The 26138-nt window shown below is 38.5% G+C and overlaps 1 long non-coding RNA gene across 1 annotated transcript in view; it reads left to right on the forward strand.

The window, feature by feature from the left end:
* LOC125963451 (uncharacterized) overlaps positions 1-25184 on the forward strand; it is a 285498-nt gene extending 260314 nt beyond the window's left edge. Inside the window, exon 3 of the long non-coding RNA XR_007475450.1 lies at positions 25088-25184. This is a non-coding gene — a long non-coding RNA (uncharacterized LOC125963451). The remainder of the gene's footprint in view (positions 1-25087) is intronic.
* The last annotated feature ends 954 nt before the right edge of the window (positions 25185-26138 follow it).

Here is a 26138-nt window from a genome sequence, read left to right on the forward strand (position 1 = left end):
TCAAAACAATTCATTGAGTGCTACTATATTCAGTTGCATGATTTCTTTTTGCGGGGGGGAAGAAATGAGTTTACTGCAGATGCCAAGCAACTGCTGGAAGGGGATGATGCACACGTGCCGTAAATGTAAGTGATTTAAGCAGAATAACCATTTGATTCCTTTGCAACCCTTATTTTAGGGTGACAGAGTAGGGCAAGTAAATGACTTCTAAAAAGATTTTAATGTGTGCCTTGTGATTAGAGATTTCAAGGAAAGCTCCTGGGTTTAAAAGCATGAACTATTGGAAAAACTTGGAATTGTCACCTAATTTTTGTAAATCATACACACAGGTTCAGTCCTGTCTATTCACTTCTTAATCCCTTTGCATCCCCAGCTCAGGGTTGTCCATACAGTTGGCAGAAATAAGTGTTTGTCTGTAGATTAGAATACTTTATTGGTACTTATGCTTGTTTCTTGTGTGTGTGAATGTGAGAAAATGCCTTGTCATCCTAAGTAGTCTCTAGAAATGTAAAATGATTTAAAAAATTTAGAACAATACCATTTTTTATTAGATAATCTACATTGCTGAAATCTGGAAATAAAATTATAAAGGAACTGAATTTTTTTAGATATGAATCTATGTTTACTTTTCTCATATATTTTTAAAATTTCCTTTCTCCCTAATAAAGAGCTAAGAGCAATGTGAGACAGAAACCATGTTTCATCGCTTCAAGAAGTGGTGTGACAGGGCCCAATGCAGAAGCTTACTACAATACTTTCTGGATTCTGTTTTTCAAAATCCCCTTTGAGCCATATAAGGTTGAGAGAAGTAAAAACTGATGGAGCAAGTGAGACAGACAAAGGCTAAATTTCCAAAATATACAAACAGATCATATAGCTCAATAACAAAAAAAACCAAACAACCCAATAGAAAAATGGGCAGAAGACCTACATAGACATTTCTTCAAAGAAGACATACAAATGGTCAACAGGTGCATGAAAAGATGCTCAACATCACTAATTATTAGAGAAATACAAATCAAAACTACAATGAGGTATCACCTCACACCAGTCAGAAGGGCCATATCATTAAAAAGTCTACAAATAACAAATGCTGGAGAGGGTGTGGAGAAAAGGAAACCTTCCTCCACTGCTGGCAGGAATGTAAATTGATGCAGCCACTATGGAGAGCAGTATGGAAGTTCCTTAAAAGACTAAAAATAGAACTACCATATGATCCAGCAATTCTACTCCTTGGCATATATCCAGAGAAAACCATACTTTGAAAAGATACATGCACCCCAATGTTCATTGCAGCACTATTTACAATAGTGAAGACATGGAAACAACCTAAATGTCCATCAACAGATGAATGCATAAAGATGTGGCATACACACACACACACACACACACACCCCTGAATACTACTCAGCCATCAAAAAGAATGAAATAATGTCATTTTCAGCAACATGGATGGACCTAGAGATTATCATACTATGTTAAGTCAGAAAGAGAAAGACAAATACCATATGATATCACTTATATGTGGAATCTAAAATATGACACAAATGAACCTATCTAGGAAACAGAAACAGACCTGCAGACATAGAGAACAGACTGTGGTTGCCAAGGGGGAGGGGGAATCAGGGAGGGAAGGATTGGGAGTTTGGGATTAGCAGATGTAACCTATTACATATAGGATGGATAAACAACAAGGTCCTACTGTACAGTACAAGGAATTATATCCTGCAATAAACTACATTGTAAAAGAATATAAAAAGAATGTATATATGTATAGCTGAGTCACTTTGCTGTACAGCAGAAATTAACACAACATTGTAAATCAACTCTACTTCAATAAAATAAATTTTTTAAAGATTTTAATAATTAGAGCAAAGTCAGAAGGAGAGAGAAAGTCAGAAGGAGAGAGAAGCAGCCTCCTGATGAAATAAGGAAAAGTCTGTGGCTCTTGGCTCTTGAGGGCCCAGCGACCTGCCCCAGATCCTTGGCAAGGTTGTAATAAAGAATCACTGCAAAATACCTCTAAAGAGATGGAGCCCTAGGGTTCCCAGGCTCACCAGAGAGTTTTACATCCAGAAGATCCTAGAAGCTGACGTGATACTTCTAGCTTCAAGAGTCCGTCCTAGTCTTAGACTGTGAAGATGCTTTGTCAATGAAACACTTGATTTTTCAACGTCTCCCTCCCCATCATACACACAGTTTCCCTGATATTTTCAACCATGCCATCAGTTTAGTAACAATTATGAAACTCTAGGAGCTGTCCTTGATGTCTCCTTTTCTTCACCCTGCCAATCCTCTCCCCAGTCAACCGCGAAGCGAGTCCTGGTACTTCTACCTCTCAAATTCATTATCTGTCCACTCACTGCTTCCACCCTACACTAACCACTCTCTGTATTCTCTGCTATAGCTTCCTAACTTCCTCCATGCTGGTCTTCTTTTAACCTACAAAATAAGAGTTTTATCATTTAACGCAAATTAGATTATGTCATTCTCCTTCCAAAACCTCTAAAATCTTCCTTTTACTTAAAATGAAAATATAGTCATTACCTAAAGTACCTACAGGATGTGGCCTCTGCCTGCTTCTCAGTACTCACCCTGGGACACTTTCACTCTCTTTCTGTTTGGAATGCTATGTCCCCTCAGGCTTTGCCGCGGTCTCTTCTTGCTGACTCACGCAATTTCCCCTGGACTTCTCGATCAAAGGACACATCTCCTTATTCAGTTTCCATCTCTAGTTTAACATCTTCAGAGCAGTTTTTTCTGGCCTTCTCAGGAAGTCCAGCCCCCTCTCCACTTGACAAGGCATGTGCCACATCCGCCCATAGGAGTGACTTCTATTAAGTTTCACCGTGAGCCATTTGGGCTATCTGAACTAAAACTGAGAAAGAGGCAAATGAAATAACTCTCCTAAGGTTACCAAGTTATTCTGTACTTGAGATTCAAAATCTAGAGGAATTTGCACTCTTAAGTTCTATGCTCTATGCTAATACATTCTAAAATTATTTGTTGAAAGAGTGGAAGAATGAATGTCAGCAGAAACATGATAAACTGGAAATGTTACCCATTCTCCATTTCTGGGTTCCTTATTGGCTTCCTAGACTCTGGCCTTTTGTAGGGAGAGGAAGCCACAACCATAACTAAGATAGAATGAATGCCCTTGAAATCTGGGAGGGTTGGATGTCAGAGCCAAATAAACTTTATGTTAAAGTAAATAACAGAAGTGACTTATTTCTTTTTTAAAATACTTGTATGAACACCGAGACTCCAATCATTTCTTAGTGCAGTCCTGGCTCTATTCTTTCACATTATTAGCTTTGGGATTCCAAAATTGCATCCATGCCATCCTTCTTTATCTACCTCCCAACCTTGTGTCCACATTTTTCTCATTGTTTCAGATACATAATAGACAGTGTAAGTATGTATACCAATAGAAGGACAGAGCTGATCAACAACAACAAAAACCTGATTGAAAAGTACTGTAAGTCAAAAACTGCAGAATCCTGAGAAGTTTGATAAAGAAGACCTACACAGAGTCAGGTAAGTGGTCTGCAAGTGCTTTTTCAATGCTTTTTATTTCTCTAGAATCTTCTTTGAAGTGGTGCTTTAGGTATCATAACTAACTTCCACTGTCTCTGTGAAGGGGAGGATCAAGGTCCCATTATTATGAGGAAATGAAGGCTTAGGCAGTTGCAGCAAATTATTTGAGGCTTTGGCCAAGTGGCAGTGAAAATTACCTTCTTCGCTTATAGTGTCTGTTGGGCATGAAAATAATTGGGAATGGCTAAAAGTACCCAATAACAGGACAAAGTTTCTTTCTAGGAAATTAATTCAACTCTCAATCCGCATCATACTCTCAAAGAGGCTTTTTTTTTTCTAGTTACAATTGAATTCTTACCCTCATAAATGGACACAGTGCTCCAGGAATCCATTTCATTTAGCATCATTCCTGCTTGTAGCATAGTTATGACGTTACGTAAGTGGCATATTTTGGTATTCTGGATATTTTCTGGTGTCACTGACATGTTCTATTTTCTGATCTGAGTTCCATACATCAATACAAATTTTATTATACAAAGCTTTCATGACTTTTCCCCTTTATTTTTGTCTCCCCCTACTCCACTTGAGAAATAATCGCAGTAGCAGGGAGCATGTCCAGAAAAATTAGCTCACGTTGCAATTAATGTCCAATCCTTTTTTTTTTTTTTAATCTTTTGGCCACACCACACGGCATGTGGGATCTTACTTCCCCGACCAGGGATTGAACCCACGCCCCCTGCATTGGAAGCTCAGAGTCTTAACCACTGGACCACCAGGGAAGTCCCAATGTCCAATCCTAAAGTCAGCAATTTTCCTCTTCATTCAGGTTGAAGTAATTCATGGTCTCATCATGAGCCTTTTTTAAAAGTGATGCTGCTAGTCTGGGGAAGGGGTATGGATGGTGGTGGTCATGGTGGTACTGGAGTGATTGTGAAAAGCTCTTTTTATATTTTTACTTGGGCTCCAACAAGTGTATGTTACTTGCCCATTGCATTTTTCCACTGCTTTGTTTACTTCTGATTTTTCCTCTATTAAGCAAACATATCTTGCAAGATGTACTGTCTGTTCCATCTAAATTTCTGAGCATTTTACAATCAACATTATGGCACTTATAAATTGAGGAATTAGACTGCTGATCAAGAAATACGTATCCAGGGGCTTCCCTTGGTGGCGCAGTGGTTGAGAATCTGCCTGCCAATGCAGGGGGCGCAGGTTCGAGCCCTGGTCTGGGAAGGTCCCACATTCCGTGGAGCAACTGGGCCTGTGAGCCACCACTACTGAGCCTGCGCGTCTGGAGCTTGTGTCCACAACAGGAGAGGCCACGACGGTGAGAGGCCTGCGCACCGCGATGAAGCGTGGCCCCTGCTCGCCGCAACTAGAGAAAGCCCTCGCACAGACACGAAGACCCAACACAGCCAAAAATAAATAAATAAATAAATACAATAAATACAATAAAATAAAAAAATAGCACCTGTTAAAAAAAAAGAAAAAGAAAAAAAAAGTATACAGTCAGCCACTGATGTAAAGCCTTTGCTCACTACCGTTCCTTCCCAGGGAGAAGACATCACCGTTTTGTGGACTTTTCTACCCTATACATGTTTTCGTCTCTTCTCTATTTTTGCTTTTATAACTTTACACATCTATAGTTTGCTATTAGCCTTTGTCAAAGGAAAAAGAAAATACTGTTACAATAGTTGTTGAAAGGCATTTGTTAAAATTCACAGTCATTCTTAATTTTAAGAAGACTTAGCATATAGGAATAGAAGGAAGTGACCTTAAAATTATTCCTTAAAATATTATCAAAAGCAATCAGTATAGAATATATTTACCGATGTAATCGTTTTATTCACAGTCAGGAACAAGAACCAAAGACCTGTACTTAATACTACCATTTACTTTTCTGGTTGTTTTAAGCCCTGGGTTTTTAAAGATTGCAAGGAAAAAGGGCAAAGTAGCCATTATTTTCATGATGTATTCTGATACTGAGAACATGCAAGAAATCTCCAGAAAAACATTTAGAAAGTATAGAAGTTTTGAAAGATGATGAAATCGCTACAAGATAAATAAGGAAAAATTAATAACTTGTCTATATTAACACAACTAGTAGGAAAATATAATTTAAAAATAACATATTTACAAAAGAAAACCTAATTTGGATTTTAAAAAAATTCCAGAATCCAGTGTGAGCCAATTCTCCTTTCTTTTTCACTATTCATTTGTGTGCAACTTTTCTTAGTTTGATACCCACTTTGAATTTTGTTAATTATACTCAAAGTATAAGACCTTTGTATTTACATCACTCATAGCCCACCTACACAGTGTTTTGACATTTTATTTGGTTTCACTAGCTCTTAATGATTTTAGGCAAAGTTAATGTGTTACAATAGACAAGCACAGGGAGCTGAAAAAGATGGATTTCCACAAAACCACAAATTTTATACATATATGCATGCATGTATTCAAAGCCAGGTCACCCTTGCAATTTCACGTATCTCCTTAGTGAATATACAATTTTCTGTGCCGTTCTTTGAATTTCTTTCTTGTAAATTAACTTTGGATACAGAATTCTTTGAAACATAAAGACATATTAGAACAAATTTCCAAAGGGGCCATATGTGACATGCCAGAGACATAGAGCCTGATTAGAATGGGACTTAGAATCTTTTTATGGTGCTGAATATAATTTAAGACAGCATGTTGTTACTTAGGAGGAAGCCTTATTTATAACAGCAGTACCATGCTGCCTAACAGATGCCAGTGGAAAGTGAAACTATGATGAAATTAGTTTGACCTTTCTCAAGCCTGCAGAACGTAAATCAGATATATTTAATAAAGATCCACTTTGCAAGAAACAGCTTTGACTTCAGATGTGTAAATGCTTCAATGAAAGAAATGAAGGCAACACGTTGTACAGTTTTGAATATAGTTTAAATTAGGCCAAAAATGATGAAAAATGTAGTTTGGAGATGTGCAACTTTTCCTCATTAGATGTATGTGGCGTACTGAGTAATTCAGTTGTCTCACTGCATTTTTCAGGCCATTAGGTACAGTACAGGTGTCAATCTCTTATGTAAGTAACAAAAATTTAATTTCTGATGCCTAACTAGGATAACTGCATTAAACACCATTTTGTTTTTTGTTTGTTTGTTTGTTTGTTTCCGGTACGTGGGCCTCTCACTGTTGTGGCCTCTCCCGTTGCGGAGCACAGGCTCCGGACGCGCAGGCTCAGCGGCCATGGCTCACAGGCCTAGCTGCTACGCGGCATGTGGGATCTTCCCAGACCGGGGCACGAACCCGTGTCCCCTGCATCAGCAGACGGACTCTCAACCACTGCGCCACCAGGGAAGCCCCTATTTTGGTATTTATTTAGGGATAATTTTGTTATCGAATCCCTCTTAAAGTCTATGATTTCTAATTTTTAATAAGATACTAGAGGTTCTGAAATCTTTATACATGAAAAATGATAGCACAATTCTTCCTCAAAGGAGAAGCAAAATTACTTAAGTTTTTCTGGCTGGAGAGAGGGCAAAAGTTTATTCTGAAGACAGAGATTTTTAGGGTTAAAGTCAGGTTTGACAGGAAGTCTGCTTTATTTTAATGAAAGAATGGACAGGGTCCAAACTTGTTACGATTGGAATACCTAGCAGGCCCCAAGCATATAAGTAAAAGTAGGAAGTTACCACATGCATTTTGGCTTGCCAAGACCAAGATAGAAAGGAACTAGGTTCCTTCATTTATTCTGTCATTCATTCATTTAAAAATCAATCCCTACTATGTACAGACTCTGGGAAAGTAAAATGGTTAAGCAGATATTGCTTTCACAGTGCTCTCATCAGATCTATTGCCACTATTTGCTTGCAATACACCTCTTTTAAATGGCTAAATGCTCTAATTATGGAATTTGTAGGATTCCAAGGAGCCAAATCCTGTCTGTGGAGTATCAAGAATGGCTCTTTAGAAGACCTGACCTGAGTCTTTGAATATAGACAGGAATTCACAAGGCCAAGGAGGGGAGAATGCATGTTCCAGCCAAAGGAAAATGAATGTGCAAAAGCATAGAATCTAGAGTGAGTATGAAGGGTCTTGGATGTCATGCGATGGAGACTGAATTCTATCATAAAAGTAGGAAAGAGTTTAAAAAATGAATTGAGCCAGAGGAGTTATATGGTTATACTTTCACTGTGGAAGGATCCATCTGATTGCAAAGTGATTCTGAGGATGGCGTGTGGTGAGCAAGAGTGAGAGCATTAGAGTCAGGGAGATCTTTTAGAAGTCGCTGGGATGATCTAGAAGGGATGAGGGTATCTGCATGAGCACAGCGATGATGCTAGTGAAGGAGGGGAAGACGGATTCAAGAGATATTGAGGAGGTGTGATTAACAGGATTCCTGTCTCATTAAACAGATGGGAAATCAAGACAATATTAAACACCATTTATATTAAAACACTTGGGTTTGGGATGCCTGAAGGAAATCTGGTAAGATGTACAACAGGCTGCAGAAATAAAAGACTGACTCAGAAATATTTGGTCCAGAGACACTGCTTCAGAAATCATTGGCACAATTAACTCTTTGAAGACCTAACAGCAGATGAGGTGGCCCAGAAAGTGGACACAGTGTAGGAAAAGAAGAGACAAAGATGAAATAAGAGGAAACATAAACATTTGGTTGGAGGGGCTGGTAAGTGTGCTTAGAAGGGAAGGCCGGTGTAGCAGTAGAAGAATAAACTCAAAAGAACTTAGGGGTACCTCCTTTGTGCCGGGCATAGTGCTAGGTGCTCTATACACAGCTTCTCATGATCATTTCCAGTATTTGAAATTATTTTACATAAAGTATTGATATAATCACTTTACAGACTTGTTTGAAATGTAAATTCCATAATATTTAAAAATCAAGACCTCCATAATTTCAAGCCTAATTGTCAGCTGTGCTTACATTTTGGGGGTTCCACTTCAGTCAATAAACAGAAATTTAGCAACATCCATTGTTAGTAGCTTGTGAAAAATCCCGTTGTTAAAAATTCTGAGTGATTTTTTTGGTGCTGTTATTTGAACATTCTCTGTCATTATAATTTAAAGTATTTTTAATGTCCTATAAAAATGTCTCCCAAACATGAGTTAAGTGATGAAACTTGTGCTGAAAAACAAGCTGGAAATCAGTAAGGCTGGACCATTATTTAGGTGCAATAAAAACACTAAGGAGATAACTGAACAACTTCCATGATATGCTGCTAATTTATTAAAAGGTGCTCTATGAAATATCAGAGAGAAATTTGAGAAAATAGGCAATATTAGAGCACATAAAGCTTTACATTTGCAAAAATGATCACATAATCAGGCAAAAATAATGAAAACTGTAAAAAAAAAATCTTGGCAAGTATAACACAGAAGAAATGTGATCTTAAAGTTTTAGAATTGTTAGTTTGACATGCTTCTAAAATACCTTAGCTGCTTCCCCCCTCCCCATAAACTCACATTTACTCTCTAAAATTGGTCTTAAATTAAGCGATTTTGCATGACCTAAAATTTTTGTATTGCGATTGCCCTATAATACAATCCATGGGGCTAAGAACACAACATTGCTGGGTTGATGAAGATGATTTGAAAGGTTTATTGTTTACAGAAAGGAAGTTCCAACCATAAGGGAATTGCAAGGAGATAGCAAATGATTTTGTTGAGAAGGTAAGGCAAATGAGGGGTGCCAGAAGGCAGCACACCTGAGCGCTGCTCACCTGTGCCCCCCACTTCAGGCAACCTGTCTGCCACATCCTCATGGAGCTGTTCTCTGCAGCCTCCCTGCACGGCCCTTAGATTAGTATCTTGGGAGGAAGCCATTCTCTCTAAAAAGTTTGTTTCTAATGCTGGAACTTGGAGGGTTAGAGAGAAGTCTGGATCAAGGCTCAAGCATTCCCCAGAGTGCCAGGGAAACTACAACCAGTAACTAATATTCCAAACCAATCTGCATCCAGGTCTCAACTCTTTTAACTGTCAGCAGTCACAGATTTTGGATTTGGGGAAAAAGTCAAAGAATTCTGGGCACATTCAACTGTGAACTGAGAATTAAATTATGGTTCAGATTTCCCAACATTGTGAGTGCAACTAAGCAAGTACTTGCCTCTACCCGACCTGAGAACAGCTGAGTAGTACTTGACTGAGGCTGAAAAGTTTTTCTTCTAATCCTGTCACCTTAACATTGTTTTGTATCTCCTAGGTTTTACAGGTTATGATAATGACATAAAACTGAGTATCTTCACAAACCTGGAAGAGATCATTCGGGTGATGGATAAAGATTCTTCTCCATGTAGTTTACAACTACTACATCTGATTTTTAGATATCTCAGTCCATATCCCACTTTATGAGACAGAAGTTTATTATAAATCTGCCTCCTTGGAGAGATCTGGTATTCTATTTTCAAAAAGAACCATCTGGAAATGCCTGTGTTTCCCATTTGAGCTGCCTCAAAAATAAGCAAAATGAAAGTTAATTTTTACTGGGATTTAACCTGATGTTTTTCCATAACCAAGCACCTTTTAGAGTGTGTCCTATTATACAGGTGCCAAAATAACAAAGAAGCTAAAATATTTGTAACGATAATAATGCGAGCAATTTTTCAAACATTGCATTATCAAATATCCATTATTCTAGCCATGATTACCAGGAACTGTTGATGACAATGTCAAATACCACAATTTAAAAATATATATAAAGTACGCAGTACTCTCCCATCTCTCATTTTTTTCCAATATCTTCATCATTTTGAAAGGATCATGCTTTGAACAAGCAGCAGATGTTAATACAGAAATATGGAACATCTCAATTTTCTCACTGCTAACTCAGCTTACTGAGCCAATTTCACAATTCTCACATTCCTGAGTCCTGGGAGAAAATGCTAATTTAGATTGTTAAAATTGACACGGGTTAGGGTATAAAGGGTAATTAGCATAAAATTCTACACAAAGTGTTCTTAGCATCATTAATCAACACCCACCTAGGCATACACTTTTTTAGTCAGAGCTGATGTTTAACGAAGCTGAAAAATATCTACAATATTCTCTTCTAGTTAATAAAAAATGCAGAGTTTGTCCTCAAATCAAGTTTGAGGGTTTTTAAGCAAAATACCTAATGTGCAAGTTCAAGCGTCACTTTTATTTTGCACTTAAGTATTATTTAAAGCATATAAAAGTACTCTCTTGAGGAAAACACCTTTTAAACACTAGTGCTTTTGGCATATTTGTGTCAGTGCTGTTCTCTACGTGTGTTGTTATTGCTGAAAAGACTGATCTGTTTTCTTCTCGCAAAGGCTGTTGCATTTGGCGCCATTGTTTTCATTTTCAGTGTAGGGCGCTGCTGGTGTTTCCGCCTCTTTCATTTACCAGTTTCCTAAACCCAAAAGAAGTCACTCAGGTCTGAATCTGCTCATCAGGACAGATGTGCTCCTGGTTCCTCAAATTTTGCAAGCCTGCTCTATTAACTAAAGCTCCTTTCTTTTTTTCTCTCCCTGCTAATGATGTGATCTAAAGAACTGTCTTACACTTAGATAAATGATTCGAAGTCAGTTAATTTTTCTGCTCCTTATTGCCTCATTTGCAAGAGAGAACAATGACAAAATAACAGACTTGACAACTATAACCAAAAGTATTTAAATTTCAGGGGCACAAGGGATATATGTCCCTGGGAGCTCGTTCACCTATGCCTCCTGGGAACATCTGTGAGACTCATCTTTAGCAATTCTATCTGGGAGGTTCCAGCAAAGGGAACAAGGCTGCAAACGTGTTCTGTTACCGCTGGAGGCCATTTATTCTGCATAAGATAATGCTGCTTGGTATAAGACAATGGTTATGTGCAGGGAAGAGAAGCCAACAGAACAGTCTCAGGAGAGAGATTGTTTTTAAAACTTCCAGAACTACAAGATGATGGTTGTAGCCCTGATGAATGTCAGTGTTATTAGAAGCTGCAGCAGAGGCACTGAATTGAAACTGGGGCAAAGGACAAAGAGGAAGGATGCAGAAGGTTGGCCCAGGCAAGGAAGAAAGTGAAGAGAATGTTCCTGACACTGAGAAAAGTACATATGAGGGTCGGGAAGAAAGACAGAGCATGGCGAATTCCAGGAGCTGAAATTTCAGTGCAGTTGAAGCAGGCGGTAGTACCCAGTGGAAGGGGCCTGAGATGAGGCTGGAGTGTCAGATGAGGAGGAGGTCTCATCATGATGTGAAAGAGCTGGATTGCATCTGAAAAGCAATGAAAAGTAAATGAAGGGCATAAAGGAAGCAAGGAAGTATACAGGCATCCTTGTAGTTCAGAAGGATCTCTCTGACTTCAGGGTGAATTACAGAAAGGATTCTGGAGGAGACATGGGGCAAGAGGTCAATGGAGAAGCTATTGAAGTGACTCTTGTGAGAAATGCCTATGGACAGCCCTACAGGGGTAGGGCAGATGGAAAGAGGGGACCAATGATAAGAAGAGCTCAATGTATTGAGTATTTATCATGGGTTAGACCTGGCACTTTCCCCATACTGTCTCATCGAATTGCTACACACACACACACACACACACACACAAGTCCTATAAAACAGATACCATTTTTCTATTTAAAGATGAAGAAATTCAAGTTCAAAGAGAAAATCGGCTTAAACTCAGGGCTTCCCAAAAGGCTAAAGCTTGGTTTGAAGCCAGGAAGCCTTGCTTCAGAGTTTTGTCTTTGATCTGCCTTCTGGACGAATTTAGGAGGAAGAATTGGCAGTACTCAATGACAGACTGGCAGAGGTGGGTAAGGGGACAGGGAGAAGGAGGTCACAGGTGAGCACTTGGGTTGTTAGGTGGTGAGGGAGGTAACTCACTTGGATCCTGAATCCCAAAGGAGATTCGTGGTTGGTGAAGGGCAGGAGGGCAGATGACACTAGAGTAGTGGCACCTTGAGTGGGAGATGCCTGCAAGGTATCAAAGTGGGTGGGCAGCTGGAAGGGTTGATCCATCTGGAGAAAGGGATCTGGACTGGATACATAGGTTTTGGAGTTATCAGCAGTATATTCTGTGGTCACGGGGTTGCAGAGAAAGAGTATGTGGAGTTAGAGGGTAAGGAGCCTGAGAAGGAGCTGTTCTGCAGAGTTAAGAGGAAAATCAGGAGACTGTTTTGTCATAAAGGAAAGTGATGCTTCATCATCAGGCAGTGACTAAAAGCATCAACCACTCCTGAGAGGTTAATGAGACATGGAAAGAAAAAGGAGTCCTCTGATTTTGTAACAAGAGGGCTTCTTCCTGAAGATGCAGGACGTGGTGGGCACACAGCATAGTGACCACACATGGGACTTAACTGCTACTATTCTTTGGATGACACAATTACACAAATCTACAGATTACACGGTGCAGACAAGGGGTTACTGCTGGGTCATCTAATGTCTCCTGTGACTTCTAATATTCTCCTCACTGGTACTTGTCATCTGACTTAGAAAAACACAGATTCCAGTGCCACTGAACTTTGGCTTAAGTAGTTATAAAGACATATCCTAAGCCTCTTGAGAATTACTAAGGTTGATCACTAAGGCTAGATATTTAATTATAAAAGTGATACCCCCTATCCTATCTAAAGGGATGATTTTTCAAAGGAGATACCATGGCAACACATTTCCTTCAATGGAGAACCTCTCCCAAGATACTGATTTTATTTCTAAAAGCCATTACTAGCTTTTGTTTAGTAATTATACCATTCTCAGGAGTTAGTAATACTGAGAAAGCGTTTCACTTGTGGGGTACTTTATATTTTTCACAGCACTTTTACACTGATGTTTTCCTCTAAGATGGGGGTGATGAGCTGGCAGGTGAGAAGAGAGGAAGGAAAAGTTCATGGTATGTATAAAACAGTACCGTGACATACCCCATGATTCTAATTCTTGATTTTAAAAAAAACTTTTGTAAAATAAATGTAATTTTAAAATATTCTTCACGTACAAGGCTCTCGACAAATTGACAACTTACACAAACCCCTATGAGACTCAGTAGTAATACTCATTTACTAAAGGGAAATTATGCATTTATATTGCTTACTTCAGGTCACTTAAAATGTCAGTAACACAGTGGAGAAGGAAATCGGAAAGAATATGTTCCCAGACACTAGAATTATAATTTCTCCAAGTCTGAATCTTTTGATTCAACTCTGTTATGCAGAGGATTAACAAATTTAGTTTTCTCAGAATAGAGAAGATAAGACTCATTGTATTTCTGCTCTGTTTGAAATTATAAAACCAAATTCAGTATCACAGCATATTGTCTGGAAGCAAACCAAGCCCATTCGCTATGTAAGGAAGTCTCTGCTGGCAAATGTTTACAAGACGAATGTACAGATGAAAGACAAGCAATCTATTTTTATTTCATACTGAGAATGGCAATTTAAACTACAGTAAATTCGCCCTTTGAAGGAAATGCAAAATATAGGTCAGATATCTTTATAACTTTATTAATATATAAATAAGTAATAAGAATAGTAATCAATCTGATTTTGAGCTATGGGACAAGTATAGTAACCACACATTTCATCATAATGTTAGTATCAGTATATGAGATATATACATATGCATGAAATTCAGAAACTGCATTCCAGCTTCTGTTAGTGAGTGAGTTAACCCTGGAATACCATTCCACTGCAAGCCAGGCAAGCCTCAATAGCTCTAAATGAGGCATGGACAAACTGAAATTCTACATCAGGAAATATACACTACATTTTTTTTAATCCTAATTGTATAAAAGCATACTTAAAAAAATAAAGAGTATCAAGAGATGAAAATAAGAATCATATTTTCAAGCTGGAAAGGATCTTAGAAAATATCTAATCAAAATCCTTCATATTACAGACAAGTGAAAAAAGGTCCCAAATAATAGGTCCCTATACTGACTATGGATACTAAGTGCCACGTGTAAATTCCAATAGAGGAAAGCAGGCAAGCACACTCAATCAAACTAAGTAACCAACATAGAAACATGGCACAAATAAAATAACCTATTCTAGGATGGTAAAAAGCAAATACAGCACAGTTTCCCAAAGTTCAGAGTGCTCAATGACTTCCTTATCTATATGATGCAAGTATGTATCCATCTATCATCTACCTACCTACCCACCCACCCACCTATCTCTATCTCTATATGTCTGTCTATTCATCCATCCATCCATCCATCCATCCATCCATTTGTCTGTCTATCTTTCTTTCTTTACGTATCTATCACCTATTTATCCATCAACTTAAAAGACTTCATTCCTGCCACACAGTAAGTGGCAACAAAATGTTAACCATTGTTTTCTGGAAGTAGTTTTATACTGTGGTTCAACTTAAACTGGTCTCAGAGCCATGTGTAAACCTATTAAAATGTGGATAATCAATGAAAAAAATCACCTTGGTTTACTTCATTACCCAGAGAAAAGACATCAGGAGACTATGCAGCCTTAGCCTCAGAGTGGTTTGGTAAAATAACATTCTAGTGATTATGTAACCCTGTATTTAAAAAATAGAACAACTTTTCACCTAGCAATTATACTTCTGGAAATGTAGCCCAAGGACATAATTATATTCATAAAGACATAGCTACAAGGGTGCTCATTATAGGATTGTTTATAGTGGCAAAAAAGTTAGAATCAAACTAAACAGCCAACAACATGAAATGCATTGAATAAACTATGGTAGCACTCTGCTAGAAGAATATTAACGACATGGAAATATCTTCACAATCCTATTATGAAATGGAAAACGAGATTATAAAACATTAATAATACATGATACTAAGTAAATATATATCTAATCCCGCCTTCTTCACCTCTCCCAATTTTCTTTCTACCTGGTCACATCACTCCATTCAGCAGGCAATCTTTCGTCCTCAGCTGACCTGATTTCTCAGTAGCAAGTGACACTATGAATTCTTTCTTAAAAAACAGTTTTATGTTGGCTATATAACCCAACACTTTCCTTTTTAGTCTCCAACAATTTTTAAAATTACTATTATTAAGGCTTTATTTTTTTAGAGCAGTTTAAGGTTCACAGCAAAATTGAGGGGAAGATACAGATATTTCTCCTGTAACCACTGCTCTCCCCATACACCGCCTCCTCTCTGTCAGCATCCCCACCAGAGTGGTACACTTGTTACCACTGATGAACCTGTACTGACACATCATCAGCACCTGAAGTCCATGGTTTACATTATTGTTCACTCTTTGTGTCTCCTAAGGTTTTGACCACTCATTCTCCATGCCTTCAACAAGCCTTATCTTTACCTCCTAACACGAAATACTCGTATCCTTCCAGCCACAGTAGTGGGCCCTCTCATCTCATCTTATTCTCCACCTTTGGGGCTGTCGTTCACACCCTTGGTTTTAACTACTATCTGCTCACAGATAACTCGCATATTTATAATCTTCACCTAAGTTTAGACTGTATGCCCGACAATGAAGTTGCAGTACTCATGGTTACTTAAAAAGCACTTCAGACTCAACATATCTAAAGTGAGACACATTATTACTCCCTGAATCACCCACTTCAAACTGGTCACAACTGATTCTCTTTCAGAGATTCCTATCTCTGAATGAAACTGCTATCCATTTAGTATCCACAATAATTAATATTATTCTTAATATCACCTTTTCCGCCAATAACAAATGCAGTTGACCTTTGGGGTTTGGGGCACCAAACCTCCACTTAGCTGAAAATCCGTGTATACCTTTATAGGCGGCCCTCCAAATCCAGGGTTCCACACCCACAAATTCAACCAACCATGGGCCCTGTAGAACTGTAGTTATGTATTTAGTGAAAAAATCTGCTTATAAGTGGACTTTCACGTTCAAACTCACGTTGTTCAAGGGTCAACTGTATAGCCCAATCCTACTGTCCCTTCTAAAAATCTCTCAAGGCAGTCCATCACTCTCCAGCCTCAGTCCACGTAACTATAAACTCTCATGTGAACTACTGTCACAGCCTGTTAAACGGCACCCCCATAGCCACACTGCCTTACCTCCAAGTCATTTGTGTGTGTGTGTGTATAACCATGTTAGTCCTTCCTTGATTACTACACTTTGGTGTTTTCTAACTACACTTAGCTAAAAACAATTCACCTTGACTCATGGCCCACTATGTATATTAGCCTCATCTAATACCATGTTCCCCTCCTTCTCCTCTAGCTATGCTGGCCTTCTTTTCCACTCCCACACTCACTAATTCTACAGAACTTTTCAGCATGCTGTTTCCTCTACCTGAAACAGCATCCCTCCTCCCTTCTCCTGATAATTTGGTAAAAGTGAGCTAACTGGTGTAACACACAATTACTTAAAATTTAGTGGCATAAGAAATATAACAGCCATTTTGGCTGGTAGCCATGAAGAATGGCCAATAGAGGTTATATTTTTCTGTCATCTGGTTCCACCTTATCTGCATATCCTGGGTCTCCTTCCCTAAGGATCATATGGTTTCATCAACCTATTTGTCTCCATTCCTTCTGACCTCACCTCTGGGTTCCCAAGCTGTTATGCCCAATGCTTTCTGTACGATTCCAAAAGAGTACAGATTAAATTTTCAGCTGTGAATCTTGGAATCAGAAGCACTGGGCTTACTACTAACTAAGCCCAGGCAATGTACTTCCATTCCTCTTTTCATGTGAGAGAATTCCAGAAACCCTTATTCTTTCACCAGTATGTCTTTACGACTCCTTGATAAGCAGCTATCAATAGTATGTGACTTGCTTTTTGGCCACAGACCAAGGCAGTTTATAGTTCTAGGCCCTATGCAATAGAAGGAGTTCTATCAGTGTCTTAAATAATCCTGAAATAAACAGATTTAGACAGCAAGAAGTGTCATAGGATCCAACTAATTTCTCCAAGAGTAAGACAAACATGAGTCTCAGAAAATGAGGAAAGTTTACACCGTAGTCACTATAATAACTAATTTCTTTGATTGTTTTTTTTTTTTTAAGCATTCTGGCAATCCTTTGAGGTTTTAGGTATAATTGTACTCATGGGAACAGAGAAGTTATTTGTCCAAGATCAATGGGATAGCTATCATTCTAGTCCAAACCTGCCTGACTCTATCTTCTGCACCATTCCCTAATTACTGCAGAGACCCTGGAAGGAAGTGGTCTCACAGGCACTTATGTACTACCTGCTGCATGCATACACTACTCAAATATCATTCTATTCCATTGGGCTAACTTTCCATGAGCTCTCAATTGTTAGGCATGAGAAATGTGGACCTTCCCACACCCTGAGGATCAACCTCATTTTTTCTGGTAAGACATTTCCTCCAAGGTCTCCTCCAGGTAATCCCAGTCCTGTAAATCTGCCTTCCAGGGCTCTCCAGGTCTGATGAAAACAATAGATGGCTTGTTAAGGGGAGACATTAATAATAAGTTATAAACGGAGAATGTGGTAAGCAGTCTAAGAAGTTGCTACTAAGGAATAAATTTGAATTTAACATTTTAAGGACTACAATGCACTGAACTTGGGGAATAATGAAACCATTCTTTTTTAGACATTTGAGGATTAAAATCAATCAGTAGCTATTTACACAGGAAATGTTATAAACAGAAAACTGAGCTAAGGGCTTGGAGCCATGTTCTCAAGGGCTAGTGTGTACACTGATACCAGTTCATGTTGAAATTTACTGGCTTGCAATGAAATGACCAGAATAAATTAGCATACATATAAAACAGTTCAGAAAATAGTAGTCAGCTTTTCATAAGACAGCTTGGAAAGAGGGCATCAAGGAGGCAGAGCAGGGAGAAGTAGATTAGGAGAAGGCTGGGAAAGACAGCCAACGATGGAGAAAGAACTGCTTATTCATGTCTGAGGTAATAACACTTTAGCAATAAAAATATCTGTATGTCATTACTTCCAAAGAGCATGGCTTAGTGGATCACTGAGAACCAGCATTGCAACCACTACTGTGAGGGCTCTTTTTGGAAGCTGTTCCAGGATCAGCTCCCAGTTTTATGAGCCCCACCAGCTAACTAACCAAATCTTTGTTTCTTATTGCTTCAGATTCCACACCCACTCTCTTTCACTCTTGTACTACAAACCCTTCCTTCCATTTTTGTTTTTCATTATATACCTTGGTTATCTAGTATTATATCCAAAGTGGTATGAATAGTGCCAAAAAGACTGGATAAAGAGCTTAATCTTCAGGCACTCCCAAGAATTAATGCAGAAATGTTTCATTTCACTCTTCTAATGCATCAAGGTAAAGAGAAAGATTAATATTATATATTACACATCGAAGTTTCAAATTCCACCCAGACTAACAGTGTTTTGCTATTGAGAGTCGTATACTACACATATAACTTATAAATAAGTGTATTTTTGTTTTCTTCATTTCATCTTTATTAGCCATGAGATAAACACCAGGAACTGTGCTGGATGCAGAGATTAAAGGATGGGTAGAACATGGTCCCTGAACTAAAGTCAAAATGTAATAGAGAAGAGAGTCAAGAAAAGATTATAACCTCATAGTATAATGACTGGGCACAGAGTCATGCTCAGTAGATAGAGAAACTCTAAGCTAGACTTGAAGAATGAATAGGAGGTACTCAAGCAAGGGAGAAAGGGCTGGTGATGAAGGATGGATTCTAAGCAGAGGAAAGACCATGTATTGGGTTGGCCAAAAAGTTTGTTTGGGTTTTCCCACAGGATGTTACAGAAAAACCCGAACGAACTTATTGGCCAACCCAACACAAAGGTACAGACATGTGGGAAACCCAGGGTATCCTAGGAACTCCATGTATTTCTATGGGAATATTTCTATGCATGGGAATGAGGCAGGAGGTGAAGCTGAATAGATAAGAGGGTATATTTTTTGGCACCCTCAAAACCTTGCTAAGAAGTTTGACCATCCTGTAGAGAGATGATGGAGAATCAAATAACATGATCACTAATATGCTCAAGAAAAATCTTCTCTATAGCACAAACAGGGATTGAAGAATTTCAAAACAGTCATAGCAAGCTTTCTAGCAGTAGCTACATGAAAATAAAAACATTTGTTTAGCACTCTCCAGAATTAATATGAAAGATAAATGTATATAGAGAGATTATGAAAAATATATTAACACCTGATGAAGGAGTAGAGTGGTTAAGACCAAAGCTTTAGAGTTAGAAAAAAAAAAAAAAAAAGGTTGCTAAAATCTTGACTCAGCCAGTTGAGTTTCAGTTTCCTTTTCCTCAAAACAATGCCACTTCAGGGATTCACTATGAAGATCAAATAAAACATCTATCAAGTTTAAAGTGCCTAGCAAATAGTATATACTTAATAACTATTTTTAAATAATCAAATATTTTTTGAAATGACTATTATGTATCCTATCAAGGTGGATATTCATATTCATTTGACATATTTTTATTCAAAATCTAAAAAAATTGATATAATATTATGAAAAGCTTTTGGTTTTTAAGACAGACTACTTCTAATTATAGTAAATAATAGTATCTGGTCATCCCTGTATTATTAATTTTCTGTGGGCCAAAAGACTTGATTTGGTTGTCAGATGTCTTTGAAATGGTGAGAGTATTATGAGGAAAGTGGGACCAAAAAGAAAAGGTAAACCAGTTCAATTTCAAATGTTCCCTAAAGATCAAATTGATCATTAGATCATAAATTTAAATTGAAAGAAAATAATGACAAGATCAATCATATTGCCAGCCTGCTCAAAAACTTATTGCATTCAAAATCCCAGTACAGAAGGCTGGATGTGGAATTGTGCCAAGTGTCACATGAATGAGATTCCCGGAGGGACAAATAAGTAAATCCAAAAAATCAATGTGCCATGAGGTTGACATTTCACATACTGATTTCCCTAGCTCCCTTTCCCCATCTTTGCTATGTAGAAAGAAGTAGAAATGTCCTCTGACAGATGTCCACATAAGTAGAGATGGACTCTCTCCCAGTCAAGTTGGGAGCACCAGATACTGCCATCTTGGTTTGACTAACTAGATGCCAACCATATGCATACAATTGGAAAGGGGGACATGGAAAGACATCTGGATAAGAAGCAGCAGAAATAGCTTAGTTCAATTTAGTCTTTTTGAACAAAGAATGGTATATAAAAAGCTCTCATGTCCCTATGAATCTGTTGTATTTATTCACTTTTTAACATTCAGGTTGTATAAATGGTTCTCACTTGACTTGTTTAACTTATTTTTGTCCTTTACAAATGAATACCCCTCACCTAAAATAGCCAACGTATTTCTCAGTGACTCAATGAGAATTCTCTTCTCTTCTCTCTGATCTTTCTGGGACATTTTCTTCTTCCTTTCCTTTCACTTGGACCACTGTTAGGTAGAGACTTCACTCTACTCTCTTGATTCATCAACCCAGAAACTGCATCTGATTACTGCCACCCTAAACCAGGGCTGCTGGACCAGTGAGGCAATTTGAGTGGCAAAGGGAAAAATGGATACAGATGAGATTATTACCTAATATTATCTCTCCCTTGATAACAGTAACACTCCCTACTCAACCTTATTCCCTTATTTTAACCCCTTGCCAACATGCAGTCCAATGCAAATAAATCTGATCTCAGTCTTTGAGCTGCCAAAGGGCCACATTTAGGGGGGAACAAACATAGCGCTGTCCAGCACAATTACCTAGTGTCCCTTTTTACTTTCCAAAGTGTTCTGTTTTTGAAGACAAATTATATGGACACTGTGCTTATAGGGTCTAAGTGTAAAAATCTGATGGGGAGGAATGAGAATTAAAAAAAAAGATAAACAATCATTTTATCTCTTGTCTGTTTCACATTACTAGCAGAAAAATAACTCCATCACTTAAAAAAGACAGCAAGAAAGAGCAGGGGAGGAAAAGACTAACAAACCAACCAATCAACCACAACAACAGCAACACCACACACACTCGCACACACACACACAAGCAATACAAGGGTTTTAGGTCCTATCTGTCTACCCAGAGAAGGAAGGAACTCCTGGCCAGAAGCACTGCTGTGGCAGCAGAAGGGAAGCTGGCAGGTTAAATTCTACCTGATGGAGGAGAATCAGGGACATGAGAGGTACTATTCAGGGCCCTCAAGCCTCCTAACTACTAGAGGGCAGGCAAATGGGTGGAGAGGTTGGAGGATGAGCAGAACGAGACTCATTGTCTGGGCTGCAGGCTGTGATCTTGTTTTCTATTCTCCTCCCTCCCCATTAGAATTGGGAGCCTATTTTAGCAGGAACATTCTTATACATGGTGTTTAAGTTGTATAATTCCATTAGCAGAGTACTAAGCTTCAGATACATTGGACTTAATTAGGCTTTTATGGAAAGGCCCTGGGGAATTAACCACAATGTATAACATTGTTCATTTGAGAAAATGTATTCCCAAATGCAAACAAATGCTCACCAAACTTCTGGAATACAATTCCTTTGAAAGTGATAGGTTAGAAAAGGGTATGATCAACTCCTCTCAACTCAGGCTGCCTATTCGAACTATCGGGGGGCTTTTAAATTCATACTATTACCAGGGCACCACACCAAGAGATTCTAATTTAATTGGCCTGGGGTGAAACCTCGAAATAAATACTTTTTTAAAAAGCTTCTTGCAGCTGGGTTGAGAACCACTGGGCTAGTAAATGCTTCTTGGATCTATATTTGAGCAAGTGGCTCAGGAGGGTTTGTTTTCATTACAGAGGGGTTTTTCTTCACAATAGGATTCACTTCCAGTTTTATTTTTCAATTGTTACTCAATCTAAAAAAAAAAAAAATCTCTTTAGCCAATGCCTTTTCATAAAAGACACACAGGGCTTCCCTGGTGGCACAGTGGTTTAGAGTCCGTCTGCCGATGCAGGCGACACGGGTTCGTGCCCCGGTCCGGGAAGATCCCACATGCCGCGGAGCGGCTGGGCCCGTGAGCCATGGCCGCTGAGCCTGTGCGTCCGGAGCCTGTGCTCCTCAACGGGAAAGGCCACAACAGTGAGAGGCCCGTGTACTGCAAAAAAAAAAAAAAAAAAAGACACACAGCTGTAGTGTAAAAATAATTACACCTTCTTGCCAAACAATTATCACTGAATCTTTTAAAATTCATAGTACACTGTTAAAAAGGAAAAAACAAACCCCAATATATGGACAACAGAAAATGTAATGAGATTAATTTTGTATATTTGAAAGATTTCACTCCTTCTCATTCTCCTCCATCAGGATCCTGGCAAAATTTTAGGATAGAATTGAGTCATGAACTGCTTCCTGAAGCTCCTCTGACCAAGGTTTTGCTGCTCCACAGAGACCAGGGTTGTGGAGATAAAAGATGTACTAAGCCCTCAAACTCCTTGAAGTTCAAAATGAAAGGCTAATTGTAAGAGTTAGCCTTTGCATAAAACAGAGTTAATAATATTATTTCCATTGGTAACATTCAGGCAATTCAGGCACGCCCCCTTATCGCCCCCAAATCCTGTTACTGTCATGAACAAGGTACCTGAGGGCTACTGGAGACACCTCACAGCCATGCAGGAGGTGCTGCCACCAAGTCCTGTCCGCCAATCTCATTGCTCTCATTCTGTTGCTGAGTGATCTTCTGCTTTCCTATGTAGCTCACTTTCTCCTTCCCTATCTAACAAATACATTTGGATACCTTCTGAAATTTTACTTAGAAAGTAAACCTCCATGCACTGAACCCTACTGCCCCACCCTGCATTGACTTCCATTCAGTAACTGCAAAAGTATGTATACAAGTTTTTTTTTAAGCTCCGAAAGACTGTGAATGGTTAAAAAAAAAAAAAAAAAAAGTGAGGTTGTTCTATCAGATTTCTTTACCCACATCAGATGGCTGTAAGCCATGCTCAGGGGGATTCCAGAAAAGTGCAGGGAATGAACGAACACACTCACTTTCCCTGTGTGAATATAGGCATGGATGCCTATTTCATATGTCAAGTTATGAAATTTACCTTGACATTTGCAAATTGCATTTTAAACAGATTCCTATAAAATACTTCTATTTGTTCAGAGCTCCTCATTTTGAGTTCATTTTTTATTTTTTTATGTCTGAGACATTTATATTAACATATTTCCATACAAATAACCCAAAAAAGTTTAGTATTAGTTGTTTTGTTTGTTTTATACTGCAGGTTCTTATTAGTCATCAATTTTATACACATCAGTGTATACATGTCAATCCCAATCGCCCAATTCAGCACACCACCAACCCCACCCCACCGTGGTTTCCTCGCCTTGGCGTCCAAATATTTGTTCTCTACATCTGTGTATCAATTTCTGACCTGAAAACCGGTTCATCTGTACCATTTTTCTAGGTTCCACATACATGTATTAATATACGATATTTGTTTTTCTCTTTCTGACTTACTTCGCTGTGTATGACAGTCTCTAGAACCATCCATGTCTCAACAAATGACTCAATTTCTTTCCTTTTTATGGCTGTGTAATATTCCATTGTACATGTGTACCACAACTTCTTTATCCATTCGTCTGTCAATGGGCATTTAGGTTGCTTCCATGACTTGGCTATTGTAAATAGTGCTGCAGTGAACATTGGGGTGCATGTGTCTTTTTTTTTTGGCTGTACATGGGCCTCTCACTGTTGTGGCCTCTCCCATTGCGGAGCACAGGCTCCGGACGTGCAGGCTCAGTGGCCATGGCTCACGGGTCCAGCCACTCCGCGGCATGTGGGATCTTCCCAGACTGGGGCATGAACCCGTGTCCCCTGCATCGGCAGGCGGACTCTCAACCACTGCGCCACCAGGGAAGCCCACATGTGTCTTTTTGAATTATGGTTTTCTCTGGGTATATGCCCAGTAGTGGGATTGCTGGATCATATGGTAATTCTATTTTTAGTTTTTTAAGGAACCTCCATACTGTTCTCCATAGTGGCTATATCAATTTACATTCCCACCAACAGTGAATGAGGGTTCCCTTTTCTCCACACCCTCTCCAGCATTTGTTGTTTGTAGATTTTCTGATGATGCCCATTCTAACTGGTGTGTGGTGATACCTCATTGTAGTTTTGATTTGCATTTCTCTAATGATTAGTGATGTTGAGCAGCTTTTCATGTGCTTCTTGGCCATCTGTATGTCTTCTTTGGGTAAATGTCTATTTAGGTCTTCGCCCCTTTTTAGATTGGGTTGTTTGTTTCTTTAATATTGAGCAGCATGAGCTGTTTGTTTATTTTGGAGATTAATCCTTTGTCCGTTGATTCGTTTGCAAATATTTTCTCCCATTCTGAGGGTTGTCTTTTTGTCTTATTTATGGTTTCCTTTTCTGTGCAAAAGCTTTGAAGTTTCATTAGGTCCCATTTGTTTATTTTTGTTTTTAGGAGGTGGGAGGTGGACTTAGGAGGTGGATCAAAAAAGATCTTGCTGTGATTTATGTCAAAGAGTGTTCTTCCTATGTTTTCCTCTAAGAGTTTTATAGTGTCTGGTCTTACATTTAGGTCTCTAATCCATTTTGAGCTTATTTTTGTGTACAGTGTTAGGTAGTGTAGTAATTTCATTCTTTTACATGTAGCTGTCCGTTTTCCCAGCACCACTTATTGAAGAGATTGTCTTTTCTCCACTGTATATCTTTGCCTCCTTTTTCATAGATTAGTTGACCATAGGTGCATGGGTTTACCTCTGGGCTTTCTATCTTGTTCCATTGATCTATGTTTCTGTTTTTGTGCCAGTACCATATTGTCTTGATTACTGTAGCTCTGTAGTATACTGTGAAGTGAGGGAGTCTGATTCCTCCAGCTCCGTTTTTTTCCCTCAAGACTGCTTTGGCTATTCGGGGTATTTTGTGTTTCCATACAAATTTTAAGATGATTTATTCTAATTCCATAAAAAATGCCATTGGTAATTTGATACAGATTACATCTGTAGATTGTAGAATCTGTACATTGCTTTGAATCATTGCAAAGAATCTGTAGATTGCTTTGGGTAGTATAGTCATTTTCACAATATTGATTCTTCCAATCCAAGAATATGGTATATCTCTCCATCTCTTGGTATCATCTTTAATTTCTTTTATCAGTGTCTTATACTTTTCTGCATACAGGTCTTTTGTCTCCCTAGGTAGGTTTACTCCAGGGTATTTTATTCTTTTTGCTGCAGTGGTAAATGGGAGTGCTTCCTTAATTTCTTTTTCAGATTTTTCATCATTAGTGTATAGGAATGCAAGAGATTTCTGTGCATTAATTTTGTATCCTGCAACTTTACCAAATTCATTGATTAGCTCTAGTAGTTTTCTGGTGGCATTTTTAGGATTCTCTATGTATAGTATCATCTCATCTGCAAATAGTGACAGTTTTATTTCTTCTTTTCCAATTTGTATTCCTTTTATTTCTTTTTCTTCTCTGATTGCCATGGCTAGGACTTCCAAAACTATGTTGAATAGTAGTGGTGAGAGTGGACATCCTTGTCTCATTCCTGATCTTAGAGGAAATGCTTCCAGTTTTTCACCATTGAGAATGACGTTTGCCATGAGTTTGTCATATATGGCCTTTATTATGTTGAGGTAGGTTCCCTCTATGCCCACTTTCTGGAGGGTTTTTTATCATTAATAGGTGTTGAATTTTGTCAAAAGCTTTTTCTGCATCTATTGAGATGATCATATGGTTTTTATTCTTCAATTTGTTAATATGGTGTATCACATTGATTTGCATATATTGA

The sequence above is a fragment of the Orcinus orca genome, chromosome 2 (assembly GCF_937001465.1).
Source record: "Orcinus orca chromosome 2, mOrcOrc1.1, whole genome shotgun sequence".
Lineage (NCBI taxonomy): Eukaryota > Metazoa > Chordata > Mammalia > Artiodactyla > Delphinidae > Orcinus > Orcinus orca.